General features: G+C 32.1%; 1 long non-coding RNA gene across 1 annotated transcript; it reads left to right on the top strand.

Moving 5' to 3' along the window:
• Window positions 1–1,118: 1,118 nt before the first annotated feature.
• LOC113859302 lies at window positions 1,119–1,819 on the top strand. Its single transcript, XR_003503536.1, has 3 exons — window positions 1,119–1,325; window positions 1,477–1,528; window positions 1,612–1,819. It is a non-coding gene; the product is annotated as an uncharacterized LOC113859302 (long non-coding RNA).
• The last annotated feature ends 12,547 nt before the right edge of the window (window positions 1,820–14,366 follow it).

The following is a 14,366-nucleotide window of genomic DNA, read 5'->3' as shown; positions in this document are numbered from 1 at the left end:
TGTCTACGAATACCATTGTCAGAACAGAATTTGGTGAAGTCTTGAGAGGTGAATTCTCCCCCACGATCAGTGCGCAGTCCTTTGATGGAGGAGTCAGCTTCTTTTTCAACATGAACTTTAAAGTTCTTGAAGACAAAAAAAGGCTTCTGACTTTTCAATCAAGAAGTAGATCCAAGTTTTCCTGCTAAAGTCGTCAATGAAGGTGAGAAAATACCTTCTTTTGCTATTAGAGATAGGAGTAATTGGTCCACAAATATCTACATGAATTAATTGCAGAATCTGTGTAGCCCGCCAAGTACTTTTTCCTGGAAATGAGTCACGTGACTGCTTCCCAATTAAACAGTTCTTGCACGGTTTGGTGGATGCCTTGATTGGTGGTAACCCATGTACCATGTTATGCTGATAAAGTGTGTTTAGACCCTAAAAATTTAAATGACCATATCAACAATGCCAAAGATGCATGTTGTCCTCTACAGCTGTGTGGAAGCAAGTGGTTTTGGTAGGGGAAGGTATAGCATGCAGTAGGAACATTCGATTGGAAGACATGTGGGTTTCCATGAGTAAACCATTTTCTGGATGATACACTTTGCACTTGTCGTGTTGGAAGAGAATGCTAAGGCCCTTTTCTTATAATTGCCCAAGACTGAGTAAGTTGTTTCTTAAGTCTGGCACGAAGAAGACACCAGTAACCGTATAGGTGTTGCCATGCATTTGGAGTCGAACACTGCCTTTGCCCGTGACAGCCATACTAGAGTTATTGCCTAGTTTGACTGTGTCTTTGTAATGTTCATCAAAATCAGAGAAGTATTCCTTTCTCCCACACATGTGATTACTACACCCAGAATCAAGGAACCACATGGTATTTTTGTTTGTCTTGGTTGTCTCTGTGTGAGCCATCAGCAACATTTCTTCATCATTCTCGACATAGTTGGGTTGGACACTCCCAACTAAAATGTCCAAGTTGATGGCATGTGTAGCATTCCACCGAGGATTTGTCAAAACTTTGTCGACCTCGCCCACGGCCTCGTCCTCTTCCGCGTCTGCCAAAACTTCCTCCACGCCCTCCTTGTCCGCGGCCTTGGGCTGCATGGTGACCTGTATGGGAAACTTGTAGGGCCTGTTCTTCTTCCACATGAGATGACATCCGAAGCTCATGTAAAAAGAGACTGCTTTGTAGTTCGTCAACAGTCATCGTCTCGGTATTCTTAGATTCCTCAATGGAACACACAACATAATCGAATTTGGGAGTCATGGATCTTAGAATTTTCTCAACAACTGCAACATCACCTTTGTTTTCACCATTAGCCTTCATCTTGTTTGCAATGGTGAGTGTTCGGGCAAAGTAATCATTAACAGATTCTCCCTGCTTCATGTGGAGAATTTCAAATTCTCTTCAGAGAGCTTGTAATTATGCTCTCTTGACCCTTGATGTTCCATGGTACTTCTGCTTCAATGAGTCCCATATATCCTTTGCAGTATCCTTATTGAGGATTGTTTCCAGAACTGAACGATCCAGCGCCTGAAATAGGTAATTATTTGCCTTCAAATCCTTTAATTTTTTATCTTCAACATGTTTCCTCTGTACTTCGGTAAGAGGTGTGTCTGCTGTAGATACTGGGATGCCATCTTGCACCAGCCCCTAGTACTCCTTAGATCTCAGGAAGTTCTCCATTAGCATAGCCCAGTGGTCATAATGCCCATCAAATTTTGGTATTGCGGGCTGCACAAATGAGTTTTCTGATGCCATTGCGTGTGATAGTTAGAAGACTGCAACTCCTACTGTGGTGATCAGGCCCCGGAATGGAGCTCTGATACCATAATGTTGTAACCGTATGTAGAGATATGAAAATGCAGAATAAGCAAACTGCACTATGTTTATTGAAGAATAAGTTTGGCTATTTTATAGTTGTACATAAGAGAAATGAAAACTACCAAATAAACTACTTATGCACATAAAACGCACTACTTCCTAAAACTGAGGTGGACTTGAAACTAATGCAATAGAAATATGAAAACGTGGAACCACTAACAAGTTGATCCAGCGATGCTTGAATTCTGCTCAATTGTAACTCAACACTATCCATACAAAAACTCAAATGCAGATGAGATTTATCTTGATTCGCAATCTTATCAAAAGCTTTTTTCATATTAGATTGTAACTCCTTAAGCCGTGTATTTTCTACCATTAGAGAAGAATGAAAGCACTAAATGTGATGGCTGTTAGTAATGAATTATCCAATTTGACAGAGTTGAAGCACAACAAGAAATAGAAGATTGTGAAACACTGATTTTATTATTGAGTTGCAAAACAACAACAGGAATTTGTATTACAGAGGAAGGGAACAGAGTAGAAGTTACAAAGAAAAAAGAGAAACACCACAGAGAGATAGTCAGAGAAAAGAGGTTACACATTACATCCCCTCCCCCACCTCCATTCTCCCTGTACACTAATATACTAATTATTCCCTAAACCGTAAAGGCATATTCTTGAAACGTTTACTGTGCCTAACCAACTGTTGGCTATCCTCAATTGCTGTAGTTTTGGCAACTGTCAAACCAATATCTTTAGTTGTTACACTATGCATTGTAAACTACAAATTAGAACAAGCCATCACCTATAGACCTTAATGAAATTATTGTAGCACTACCACTAATAGCCTCATTCAAACATCTACCACAACTTTAAGGTAACATTCACTAATTCTAATGGAGAGTTTGAAAACAATATAATGGTAGCAATATGGGTGATGAAGATCAAGGAGTGAGAGTGAGGCATAGTGAGAAAGGAGAGAGTGAATTGGATAAGGTGAGAGCAATGAAGACGCTCCAAGAAAATAAAGAAGAGTATTTCTACATTTGCATAATAATTAATGTAATATGCAACACAAATTTTGTAAGTTCTTTTCAGACTAAAGAAAAAGGCTTAAATTTGAGTTTATATTATTCAAATAAAAATAAATCAATAATTCACTCTCCGCGAGATTTTTATAAAAATTTAAATCACTCTTTTAAAGATGACAGAAAAATACTACTTGATACTAATATAAAATTATTTTTATAATGATAGAAAGAAAATTAAAAATAAATTTTTATATAAAAATTAATATATAAGTTCTTTACTTATAAAGATTAAATTAAAAAAAATTCTTACATACAAATTAAAAGATAATTTAAATTTACATAACTAGGTAATCATTTGCTAAGAGAGAAAATCATATTGTTATAATATACTGATAATATATATATAGATAAATTGATAAATAAATTTTTTATGTAACTAAATTACACAAAAGAAACTTGTACATAAATTAAAAAATCATTTATTTTTAATTTTATCTATACAACATGCAAAAATTATTTTAAAAAATAAAATTAATAGTACCTACCTCGTGCACAGATAGAGTTCCACAACTTGTATTATGCCGGGATAAAAAATAAATTTAGCTGGAATTAAGCGGTGAGATAGTGTGAGGTGAGCTTGGTGTCTTGGAAAGGGACAAGCCTCTAATCCTAACCTTTGCAACAAAATTAAGATCTTTGAGCCAATTCCATGGACCCTCGTGGGCCCCAAACCACCTGCCCACGCTACGCTGATTCAAACCAGTCTTGTAAGAACAGAGCCATTCAGTATATGTATAAATAAGTTTTGCATCCTGCGAAATTAGCCATTAAAATATATTATTTGATAAAATTTTATATTATAATTATATATTTAATGACTGAGATTTAATGTAGTACTTATGTCATTACAACCATTCACAGGTGTATTATAATTTTATAGTCAGATTAAATAATTATTTTTTTTATAAAAATCGTTCCAATCCAATATCCAAACACTTTTTTTTCTCTCTCAAAATAATGAAAATGTTGTTTTTGAGATTTCCTTTTTATTGTTTTCTTTCTATATTTTTATAGCATATAAATAGATTATTATTGTCGCTTTTATTTAAATATTTTTTATCATAAATATATTAATATAAAAAGATTTTAAAAAATTATTAAAATATAAATATAAATAAGCGTTAGAAAATTAGTCTCCCACATTCAGCTTACATGAGTTGAGCAGCAAAATCATATATTTAAGATTTGGTTCAGAACAAATTGATTTGTCATCTTATTTGCAATAAATTCTGATACTTACGCAAACCTTCTCACAACTGTCAGAAAAATCTAATCATTACTGTTTATCTTGTACTTTCTATATTTGCTCTGCCTTATTTAATTGTTATTTTAACACTTTTTATTTATATAAAAAATAATAATAATTATCTTATATCAATAATTTTATTTATTAAGTACAATTTTTATCAACTAAACTTTATAATAAAAGATAAAAATAATTAGAGTAAAAGTTATTAGTTAATATTATACTCTAACACTTTTAATAAAATTTATTTATTTTATTATAATAATTAATAAGTATATATCACTTCTTATTTTCAGTTTAATTATTTTATAAAAATACTCTTAGTGAAAAAATAATTAGATGAAAAGTAAAATAAAGAATTTCAAGAATATTAAAGTATTTTTTGAAAAATACTCAAATTATTAATAAATTTACAATTTTAATAAAATTAATTATATATTTAAATTCTTATAAAGTAAATAGCATATATTAAGTGACATAATGATATTAAAAATGTTATGGTAATTCTATGCTTTAACCTCTCTTTTTATTCGTTGTATCAGTACACAGAACCAAAGCAGTTTTCATTATATCAATCATAACTAAACTCATTAGTGACTACTAATATTGACACAACCAAATGACACAGACTCCTCACGAAATGTGTAGCATGAAAATCACATGAAGGTGACCTGTACATGTCAATTTTCAACTGGTCCTACCTTACCTTAGTAAGATCATTCAACAACCTTATTATACAAAGTGTAATAATTAAATATTAAACTTTATATCTGATCAGAAAAATATCCAAATACAAAAGTATGCTTGCATAATACTAAATATGGAACATAAAATACATAAATGACAAACTTTCACTAAACTAAAGATTCCTCAAACTGTAAAATGCCCATGCGAGTAGTGTGTTTATGAAAGACCTTGGGTGGAAGACCCTTGGTAAGAGGGTCCACTATCATGGAGTTTCTCCATAAGTGTTCTATGAAAATCTGTCCATTTTGTACCTTTTCCTTAACAACTAAGAACTTGATGTCAATGTGTTTTGACTTGGTCGAGCTCTTATTATTATTGGAATATAAGACAAGTAATTTGTTGTCACAATATAACTTAAGCAGTCTTTCAATTCCTTCCACAATTTGCAGCCCAGTGACAAAGTTCCTCAGCCAAATCCCATGATTAAATGCCTCATAGCATGCTATAAATTTTGCTGCCATGGTAGATGAAGCAGTAAGAGTTTGCTTGGCACTGCGCCAAGAAACTGCACCACTAGCCAACAGATAGATATAGCTTGAAGTGAATCTCAAACTATCTTTGCATCCACCAAAATTAGAGTTAGAATACCTAGTGATCTCTAACTGGTCTGACTTCTTATATGTGAGCATATAATCCTTTGTTCTCTTTAAATACCTCAATCCTTTTGGCTGCTTTCCAATGATCCATTCCTGGATTGCTTAAATATCTGCCTAACATCCCAACTATGTATGCTATATCCAGACGTGTACATACTTGGGTGTACATTAGACTCCCTACAACTGATGCATAGGGAATCTTCTACATTTCTTGAATTTCTAAGTTTCCTTTTGGGCACTAATTGAGGCTAAATTTGTCTCCCTTGGCAACTAGAATATCTCCCGATTTACATTCCTGCATGTCAAACCTTTTAAGTACTTTTTTGATATAACTCCTTTGTGACAATCCTAGAATACCCTAAGATCGATCTCGGTGTATCTGAATTCCTAATACAAAGAAGGCATCACCAAGATCTTTCATTTCGAAGTTTCTTGACAGAAATCTCTTGGTTTTGTGCAACATGCCTATATCATTAGTGGCAAGCAATATGTCATCAACATATAGGACCAAAAAAATGTACTTGCTCCCACTGAATTTGTGATACACACAATCGTTAACAAGGTTCATCTTGAAACTAAATGAGAGAATTACTTGATGGAATTTGTAGTACCATTGACGAGACACCTGTTTTAAAGTTTTCTAGTTGCACTAAATAGATTGTCTCAACAATGTTGCCATTGAGAAATTCTGTCTTGACATCCATTTGATGGAGCTCCAAATCATAATGTGCAACAAGAGTCATGATCGTCCTAAAAGAGTCTTTTGATGAAACCGGAGAGAAAGTCTCTTTAAAGTCAATCCCTTCCTTTTGGGTATATGATAAATGTCTTCTATACTTTATCCTAAAATGTAATTCATGAATGATAATTGCAACTTTTGAGTACATTTTATTCATATTTCAGGAAAAATGATCAAGAAGTGGGAGGTTAAATAATATTGGGAATTAAAGTAAGAAATGAACCAGAGATATACACGGGCAAGTACATGGCCATGTACATGAGCATGTATCTCACTAGTTGCATCAATCAAGCACATAATCAAAACAGAGATATACACGGGCAAGTACACGCCCGTGTATCTAACTGGTCGCGTCAATTGAAGTTCATCATCAAAACCAAAGATATACACGGTCAAAGTACATGGCCATGTACATAGGCGTGTACTTCTTAGAAAAGTTGTGAAGGGCAAATCTTAAAGGCTAGAGATGTACACGGTCAAAGTACATGACTGTTGACATGGGCATGTACTTTTCAGGAAAGCTGTGAAGGGAAAATGTTAGATACCAGAGATGTACATGGCCAAAGTACATGGTCGTGTACATGGACATGTACTTTTAACATGCGTTAGAATTAAACTTCTGCTAGAAGATGAGCCCTGAGACCACTCATATAAAAGGGGACTTGGCACAGAAACCTAGGGGAAGCTGTTTTTGGGAAAGACAGAGTCAGTGACGGCTGGAGAATGGAATCAAGCTCTTTAATCTCTCTCTTTTGTAATTGTAGTTTTGGGATGTTTAGGTTCTAATTTTCCTTTGAGTATCTAGACGTAATGAATCCTAATTGACTAAACTTTCTAGAATTCTTCTTAATGTTATTTCATATTCTCTTCTCTTGAGTTTAATTGAGTAGTATTAATTGTCTCCTATCTTCTTTTCTTGTTTGATTTTAAGTAAAAATCATGCATGAATTTATCATTGCTCAATTAAAAGGGCTTTAATGTATTTATAGAGATAGAAAGGCATGAGTTTTCTATATTAGGAATAACCCTAATTATGGAATTCATAATGAACTTAATGCAACCTAGGGAAACTAATTAAGGAAGAGATTCTGATTAATCAACCAAAGGTTAGGAACTATTATCCTTGATAAAGGTATTGGTTTATTTTAGGAATTCTTGTGGCACCAAGGGGCTAGACGTAAGTAGTTGAAGGAGAATTCTAGTTATTTAGACATTTAGGAGGATTTATAACCTAGATACTCACCTATTTCTCTTGAGTACACTTAGTCATACTTTTCTAGGCTTTATTATCATAGAAATCTATTTCTTTTAAATTGTTATTTTCTTAGTTCAGCAAATTTATCAACAAAATTTCTTACCAATATTCATTAATAATTAGGTAATCAAGGAAGCAATTCTTAGTAACAGTCCCTGTGGATACGACACTTGGTATTCTAATTTTAATATTACTCTGACAATGGGTGCACTTGCCCAGTAATTGGTTTTTACACACCAATATAGCTCTTAGCCACAAGACCAGCCTTATACCTCTTCACATTATCTTTGGAATCCCGCTTGGTCTTAAATATCCATTTGCAACCAATGAGTTTCACATCTTTTGGTAATGGGACAAGTTCCCAAACCTTGTTGTCTTACTTGTATGGACTTATACTCCTCATTCATTCCTTCAATCCACTTTTCTAAGTTGAAATCTTGCATGGCTTGACGGAAGTTGACTGGGTCATCTTCGACCATACCATTATTTTCCTCATGTTCCTAGAGAAATACCACATAATCATCTGGAATAGCACTTCTCCTTTCTCTCGTGGATCTCCACAAAGGTACTGGCTGATGAAGCATAGGTTCTTGAGGATCCTGAGTTTGTTCTTCATGAACGACCAAATTATCTTAAGTGGGAGATTCAATAACAATATCTTGTAGAGGTTCTGAACTTGCTTTATCAAAAGCAACTGTATGAATCTATTCTGGAATTGTTACCAATTCTTCCTCTAAGATAAAGTCTCTAATCTTATTCTTTCCCCCAAACTCAATATTCTGAAAGAATGTGGCCCTATACATGAAAATGTTTCAGACTAGGCTTTCGCTCAACCCAAAACTCATAAGGTGTTTTGGCAGCTGCCTTGGTTGACATTCTATTTAGAATGTAAGTTGCAGTTTCTAGTGTTTCTCCGCAGAGTGACTCTGGCAAGGTAGAATGACAAATCGTGCTCCTTACCATATCCTTAAGAGTCCGGTTTTATCTTTCAGCCACACCATTCATGTTAGATGACCCCGGCATTGTGTATTGTGAGATGATTCCACATTCCTCTAGGTACTTGGCAAAAGGTCTCGAAAGTTGTTCACCTGAACCGTCATATCTGCCATAGTATTCACCACCACGGTCAAATTTGACAGTTTTAATTCTTTTGTTGAGTTGATTTTTGACTTCAACCTTAAAGGATTTGAACACGTCTAAAGATTGTGACTTTTTCATGTATAAGAAATAAGTATGCATATTTAGAGTAATCATCTATGAATGATATAAAATATTGTTGACCATTCCAAGAAGGTGTAGGAAATGGCCCACAAATATCTGTATGTATTAATTCTAAAACGTCTGTAGCTCTATATGTACCTAATTTTTTTGTTTTGATCTGTTTACCTTTAACGCATTCAACAAAAACATCAAAGTCTGTAAAGTCAATAGAATCCAAGATTCCATTTGATACAAGTCGTTCAATTCTATATTTAGAGATGTGACCTAGGTGCCTGTGCCATAATGCTCCTGAGTTAGTATCGTCAATTTTACGATTAGTACCACGTGATTCTGCACTTAAAGATTCATTATAGGTAGCTATAGTGTCAAGCAAATATAGATTATCATAAGTCAAAAGTGAACTAGTTCTAACAATATCTGAATTAAAAGACAAACTGAACATATTGTTTCCAAATGAACACAAATAACCTGACTTTTCTAAATAAGAAACTGAAACCAAATTCTGTCTAAATGACAGTACAACAAAAATGTCTTTTAAATCCAAATAAAATCCAGTACATAATAATAATCTAAAATGTCCTATAGCTTCCACCTCCACCGATTTGCCATCTCCAACATATATCCATCTTTCAGCATCAATTAGCTTTCGGTAGCTTAGGCAATCCTGCATTGAAACATTGATGTTAGTAGTGGCACCAGAATTTAACTACCAAGTATTTCTAGGTACTGAAGTTAAATTGACCTCAAAACAGACCAAAGTAAGAAACATACCTTTCCTTACATGTCAAGCATGATATTTGGTGCATTTCTTCTTTACATGTCCAGGTTGACTGCAAAAGAAACAGTTGTTACCCTGATTTTATTTTTTTTGTGTTGGACCCTTAGCAGCTTCATTCTTAGGATCCTCAGTTTTCTTTCTTTTGCCTTTGTCTTTTGAGGTGCTTACAACATAAGCACTTTTTGTCCTTTCTTGCTTCAGTCTTTCCTCTTTTTGCACATAGTATGAGAGGAGCTCATTAAGAGACCATTTCTCCTTTTGACAATTATAAGATATCTTAAACTGACCAAACTGTGAAAGAAGAGAAATCAATACTAAATGTATGAGCAAGTCTTTCGACAGCTCAAGCTTTAGTACCTTAAGTTTTGAAGCAATATTTGACATTCTCATAATGTATTCCCTCACATTTCCTTTGCCCTGATACTTCATGAAAATCAAGCTCTGAAGAAGAGCACTTGCTTTCGCCTTATCGGTTTTTGCAAAGTTTTTCCAATTTCAGTAAGGAAATATTTGGCACTTGTTATTTCTTCAAAGATAGCACCCCTAAAGACCTCAGGTATGCCGCGCTTAATGATCATAAGACTTATGCAATTTAAGCGATCCTATTTCTCATAATCTTTCATCTTTTTAGAGGTACTAGAGTCCGTAGGAGAAGTAGGTTTCTCAATCCTTAATGCAAGGTCAAGATTCATGCAGCCAACAATTTCCATGTTCTTTTTCCAGTCCTTAAAATTTGTTCAATTAAGAACTGGAATCGAATCCAGATTAACAGATATTGAAGCAATAGTAGCTGAAACGAGAACAAAACAAATAATTTAATTATGCTCACATTATAATAAAATCCAATCATTAATATGTTCAAATAATGGCATAACCCATCTCAAGATACCTAGTACATTATTAATATCAAGTCTTTGGACAGTAATATTAATTGCTAGTGGTACCCTTGTTGTAATGATCAAACATTGATAATAAAATATGTCAAATAATAAATTTCTCTTTAGATTGATTTATCATTCACAAGCAAAACCTCATAATTATCACATGTTTACCATCTGACCAAGTATTAGTCTTCTTTTAGGCCGATTAATACTTGCATGGATAAACATACACACAATCATTTAATATTTCTTATAAATAATCTACACAAGAGAGGTAACTTAAGTGATTTCTTGATTCAATTAACTCATTTAAAATATTAAACTATTGTATAAAATATATAAACAATAACCAAAATTTGAATATTGATATATCAAATCTAAAAAAAAAGTAATAATAAAAATAAAGATACCAAGTGAATTATGACTTAAACATATCACGCAATCTTAAGCAAATAATGGTATGAATATGTGGCATATTCATAAAATAATAATTTAAAATGCTTAACTACTATTTCTTACTTTGGTTTGTATGTATCGGCACATAATTTCAAATTGAAGAATATCACGACATATTCAAATTGAAGCACGGCATATTCATAAATCCAATACTCAATATGCATAATTTCAAGAAGCATGGAAACAACAAATATCGTGATATCGTTTTAAGCATATTCATAGGATATTGACGTGCGACATTCCCATCATTGAATTACAGTGCAATAAGAAACTCAAATGCACATCGCCACATTAAATATTCAACGGAAACCCAAATGCACAGCACCAGTCACAACAGTAATTTGATAAATAAATAATCAATAAATTTTAATTTGAAACCCTAATTTCAAAATTTTCAAATCATACATGAATTAAGTATGGGTTACTCTGATACCAATTGTTGAGTTTTTTAACAAACAATAATTGTGCCAAAACGCATGCTTCTACCCATATAAAAGCAAAATTACAGTACAATAATAGATTAATCCTTATGAACCTGCACTCAATTCATGATAAAAATAGAATGCAAAAATGTACTTGAATTTGCCATTAGGAATGATGAGATTATTAACGGGTGTGTGATCTTCTAAATGTTGAGGGCTTTAGGTTATTTTTTGTGTTTCTCTCCTGATGGAGATAAAGAGAAAAGAAGTAGAAAAATAGTATGTTCTGTAACTCTCTACAAACAGAGACTATAACCCCTTTATGTAACTGCTGTAAGTTACATTCAAAATTTAATATTTCTAATTTGACCCGTCATCAAATCAAAATATTACTTATGGTATCTACACAATAACTTTTCATGACAATTATGCCCTTAGCCGTAAACTTAATATTAAACAGACCACTTTATAATTTTGCTAATCAGATAATAGTCATAACATATTTAAATAATATATATGTGACCCAAAAATACTAACAAATTTCATTATATGGTTTGATCTAATTAGTTATTGATGAAAAGTAGCTAAAAATTTCACGAAAAATTGAACAAGAATATCTAATGTAATCTTATGTCTATTTTTATTGAAAAGTTTATTTTTAATAGTATATTCGTTAAGAAGCTTCTCTTCAATTTATTCTTATCATTAGTCAACTTTATAGTTATAAACTTTAGAAATTATATTTAGATAATTTGTAGCTGATCATTTCATATCACCGAGTGAAATTCATACCCACTATACTTAACACCATAATTTATGATATCCTTTAAATGTTTCATGAGTCTAATAATTGTAGCTAAATGATCTAGGTTAAAATTTTATGCATACCTACTCAATTTGCCCACAATATAAACTATATCAAATCAAGTTAAGGTCATTAAATATAATAAACTCTTAATAATCTAAGCATATTCATATTAGACAAGTTTACCGTTTTTTTTTTATTAGCATCATAATGTATGCTCAAAAGTTTAATGCGTCAAAATGACTAAATTTTTTAAAGAATCTTCTCAATGTAATATTACTGGGACAACATTATACTATCATTATTTTTATTGATTTTGACGTGTGTGTATATATATATATATATATATATATATATATATATATAATTCTAGTCATAATTTATTTTAAATTGTATTAGATCAATATAAATTAAACTAATTAAGTTAGATTCTCACTATATAGGATAAAATGTCTTTTTTCTTACTTTAGATTCAATATAAACATGATATTTATTCAATCATTCATTATTAATTCCATAAAATAAATCAAGATGTTACATTTTCTTAATATAAGAAATACTAATGTGTCATAATCTAGTATAACACATGTAAATAAAGTCACTCAAATAAGTAGAAAAGGAATAATCTTCATTAATAATGTTAGAAACATTAAGTATAAAAAGTTCTTAATTACAGTAACACTTTTCTCTCACAAATGCTTTATTTTTTATTATTATTACCATGTTATTAGATTTATATGATACTTGAACCAAAACGTTTTTCAAAAGTGCTACGGAAATCAAATTATCTCTAATATTTGGAAGAAAAAAAATGAAGCACTTCATTCAAAGTCATTGTCTTGTCAAATGCAAGCTTAAAAAAAATATCTTCTCGAAAAATTGTAGATTATAGAAGCACCAAATATATATGTTCATTTTCATTTCCTACAAAAGTGAAAAAGATAAAAATATATTTTCTTAACACAACTTTGTCTTGTAGCCCTAAAATCTACTAATTTATTCACATTATGCTCAATATTAACTTGAGAAATGACTGTCTCAATTATGAGATCTCCTTCAACTAACTTTACCTTTAGGTTAGGAAGATTGTCATTTCTCTCTCTATGCTTGTATCTTGCATGATGACCTGACTTCACCCAAATTAATATATAACATAATCATTTCTATTTGAAATTGAGGTTAGTAAGTTTAGGCACATAAAATATTTCATTAGATAAAGTACTAATAACGGTGTGTCTACATACCTTATTAACATATGTTTAATTTTCTAGTTATTTGGGTCTGCCATTGATAAAGGCTTAGAATCATAAAATCTATGGCAACTTGATGCTTGTCAAGGATTAAGTAGATACACTCTTGCCATCTCTTCAAGTTTTGGCTTCCAAAACTTTTGATATATGTTTTGAGACTATTTAGCATATGCAACAACCATGCCATGAAAGCTTTGCAATTGGATCATATTGAATGAAGGTTTAAAAAAAAAAAGAGCTGTATACTGGTGGAACTTTATTGTAGGTTCCATATTACATGCTTCTCTTATACTTGCTTGCTTCAATTTCTCCTTTCAATTTTTTTACAATAGCACCTTTTGGCTTTTTAATTAATAGAACTTTTCAATGCACCCTTCTTCTTCTTACTAGCATTACTAGGTACTTGATACACAAGTGATGATTTTGCATGTTGTCTGTCTTAATAACCCGTTAATTAGAAGTTCAATTAATTTGATAATTAAGCATCAAAACCTCATGTTCATCTTCAACCAAGTAGATAGTTATCCTCCTTCTAATCAATGATGATGTAGAAAAGTTCCTAATCTGCTATGGCTACTTGAAACGAGACAAAATTATAAAAATAATCAACTTTATACCATGCATCAACAAACCATTCAAATCGAAATGGATCTTTGTTTAACCTCGAAGATATAACAAATGTGTTTGGATATCAAGCAACTTGTATAAAGGGCAATTGATCTAATGAAGGTGAAGTGTGAGAATTTCATCCTCGACAGAAAAAACTAAAGAGATTGTCATCACTCAACCGAAAATCTTTACCTAGTGTTTGAAGAAAAGATGAGAGGTTTAGAAGAAAATGAAACATGTATCTTCCCTTTCCTTTCCCCTAAGGTAGGTAGGTAGCTATACTAGTTATAGACATTGTGTGGTTTTACTTATAAAGCTGAATTTACATTTATGTCTTCTGTTATAACGTGTAACTTTTGGAAAGGAACATGTTATATATGTCTACGTTTCAAACTTACAATCCCTCGTTAGTTTTACATAATTATTTGAATAAAAATAATTTCACATAGAGAAGTGAAGA

Source organism: Abrus precatorius, unplaced genomic scaffold, assembly GCF_003935025.1.
Source record: "Abrus precatorius isolate BTA unplaced genomic scaffold, Abrus_2018 Scaffold2, whole genome shotgun sequence".
In the NCBI taxonomy this organism is placed as follows: Eukaryota; Viridiplantae; Streptophyta; class Magnoliopsida; order Fabales; family Fabaceae; genus Abrus; species Abrus precatorius.
The sequence above is the reverse complement of the archived record's forward strand: the minus strand, read 5'-3'. Positions and strand labels throughout refer to the sequence as shown.